This window comes from Nematolebias whitei, chromosome 6, assembly GCF_014905685.2.
Source record: "Nematolebias whitei isolate Nwh7 chromosome 6, NemWhi1, whole genome shotgun sequence".
NCBI lineage: Eukaryota > Metazoa > Chordata > Actinopteri > Cyprinodontiformes > Rivulidae > Nematolebias > Nematolebias whitei.
The window spans coordinates 3,411,975-3,415,241 of NC_056503.1; positions in this window are offsets into that span (position 1 = coordinate 3,411,975).

Genomic DNA, 3,267 nt, shown 5'->3' on the forward strand with positions numbered 1-3,267 from the left:
AAACAGCCACTGGCCAAAAGGATGGCCCAGCACAGAAGATCAACATCATCAGGCCAGGATTCTGCGGTCTACACTCATCTCCAGGCCAGCGGTCACTCTTTCAAGGATGAAGATGTTCACATCCTGGACAGAGAGGAACGATGGTTTGAGAGAGGAGTAAAGGAGGCCATCTTTGTGAAAAGAAACCGTCCATCATTAAACAGGGGTGGAGCCTCCAGGTTCAACTGTCCCCCTCTTACAATGCTGTGATTGCTAGTATCACTCAGCCCTCTGTGAATAGTAAACAGCCATCAGTGTGCTAATGATCCATTGTTAGGCTGATGGTCCTTCTTGAGCATGTGATCAGCTGGTTTTGGTTGTCAGCAGCAAACTGGTTGATCCACTCTAAGAAGGTGCTATTTAAGAGACTGAGCTGAAAACAGCACCTCAGACTGAGGAAGTCTCTTGGATGAGAGACGAAACGTTTCTAGATTTTTTTTGCTTTTGTTTTTTTGAATGTCCAGAGGACCAGATTGAACTTTTTTGGATTTTTCTACCTGGATTATTGAGCATGCATCAGGATATCCTACAGCTTGTGTGTTATTGCTTTGGACCGATCTGAATTACCTGATAAAGGTTGCTTAAATGCTGCTGCTATCGGTCTTTGCAACAAGCTACTTTTCTTGCTTGTAGAAGAAACGTTCACGTTCAGATGATGTCGTTTCAAGTGCATTAACAAGTTAGACGGGTTGCCTGCTGCAGATCTCATCTCTGTGAAACAACTTCGACACACAGCTTTGGATTTACACTTGTCTTTTAACAAGAAAGCCATAATGTTCCCAAACAGGAGACCGCAACGAGATGCTAGGCTGCTAATGCTAGCGTGCTGCAAGATAATAGCGCGCATGCTGAAACACGCTTAGGAACTTTAGTTCCGCTGTGCATAATCTCTCTTTAATAAAATTTAATGAGTGAAAAAATAACCGAAACGGTACGTACGTGGACCAAATCGAACGTGCCATACCGAAATAGTTCAGTACACCCACGTGTACCGTTACACCCCTACTTTCCTCAGGTGTGAAGTGATTCCTGCCCAGTTGCATGGGTTCCTCTGACTGCGGGGTATTGGTGGTAGGACCAACTGGGGACATGGTAAAAACATTCTTTGACTCACCCCAGGGTCTGGAAGTCCTTGCCATTCTGTTACCTCCATACAGTTTCTCAGAGGTGCAGGTCAACTCGTGTTGCCAGATCTTCCAGCTTTTGAGAGGTTTAATCTTGGTTGCCAGCTCATATTTAGTGTTGTCGTTAAGACCTTGAAAAAAAAGGCATCAGTTAATGCTTCTTCATTCCAGTGACTCTCGGCCGCAATAGCATGGAATTCAATAATATACTCTGTCACCTTGCCTTGCTTTACTGAAAACAGTCTGTGTGCAGCCTCTCTCTGGCAACACAGGGTCAAAAACTCTGCATAATTCTTGAGCAAAAGCTGCAAAGCTGTAACAGCATCTGGTGTCTCTCTGCCATTCAGAAGTGCCCCATGATTTAGCTTTACTTGCCAGTAATGAGATGACATAAGCCACCCGGGCCCATTCTGTGGGAAAGGAGGGCTGCAGCTGAAAATGAATTTCACATTGTGTCAAAAATGGTCAACATTGATCCGGTTCACCTCTGAAAATCTCAGGAGGAGTCAGTCAATGTTCATGATAATTAGCAGGAGGTTCAGGAGTGGCAGAACGAACAGAGCGAACAGAGTCCTGAGGAGAGCTTTGCTGTGACATGGCTTTTAACATAATCATCTTCTGTACATTAGTCTCAAGTTTTTTTATGGCCCCCTCAACACCAGAGCGCCATTCTTGTGTTGGTGCTGGATCCATTTTGGCCAGATTCTACTGATAAGAACCAGTTTTGGATCAGCACAACAACACCAATACACAGGAATGGCTTAAATATGTTTATTAAAAACATGTCGCTTCTGGTCAAGGTCTGGGTTCGATCCGATCTGTCAAGACAGAAGAGTTAGTGAACTAGTTCTTGGAAGAGAGATGCTGAGAGGCTTTGAGATAAACACTAACCTTTTATCTTGATGGTTTGACTAGAGCTGTAGTCTCGCTGTTGCCGGTGATGTCACTCAGGGAGAATGAACTGCAACAGCAAAGTGGTCCAGGCTTGTTAAGAATTCAGAAAGGAGAAGCCAGTTTTGTGGTCCAGTAAATGTAGCAAGGTTTGAAGACAGGTGAGCAAAGAGAAGAAGCCAGGGCAAAAACGTAATCCAAAGGTAAAGTCAAAAGGCAGTCATGGTCTTTCCCATGGTCAGAAGTACAGACAAATCCAAACGGGGCAAGGTGAGGAGTCAAAAAAACAGGCAGAGGTTTGTGGTCAAGACAAAAGTAAAAAAAAACAAGGAATGCTGCATTTCTAGTACTGGTACAGGTTTGAGAATTTGGCACTGAATGAGGGTGCACAGGGAGCTTAAAAAGGGAGGTGAACAGGTGCAATGAATGAAGCTTATTGTAGAGGCGGGCAGAGGAGGCATTGTGCAGTGACATGAGCTGAATGAGTGATAGGGCAGAAAACACTTGGCAGGAGAAAACAAAACATGAAACAGGCTGAGGCAGTAAAAAGGGCAAAAACATGACACTACTCATAAATTCTGACCAAAAAAGCGTGTAAAGATAACAGCTATTTCATCAATGGAGAATCACTCCTTATTATAGCATTCCAAAACCTTTGATCTCAAGTATTTTTGAATCTTTGTTATTTTTACAAGTCAAACGTAAAATTGTTTAGTTTAAAACTTTGTTACATTTTCAATGAAGTACATTTTTATTCAAGTTTGTTAAATGAAGAAAATGTTTTAAAAATCATTTGAAACATTTCAATCCAGGCTCTGTCCTCCTCATTTTCCTACTTTTACAATAAAAAAATAATAATGAGGTGTGTCAGTAATAACCAGTGTAAGGTTGCACTGTCATCTGGGTGGACCACCGCCATGATGACATCAGGACCTTCCATGCCTCCTGCTGATCCAGTCCTTGGTATCCTTTCTGATGACATCAGGACTTCCTTCATACTGGTTCCTCCTCGAGATATGAGTATTCACTGGGAATACTCCACCATCTTCATTCCAAGGTGCCAAGTGGTGGCACCTACCACTGGATACCTTCATTCTGACACTTGCTTGGATCGCTAAGGTGTCAACTACCTGTTTGCTTTGCTGACAGGACCTTTGTTTGGTTTTGCTTTGGATTGAGTGCTTCCACTTTGGATCTATTGCTCTGCCTGCTG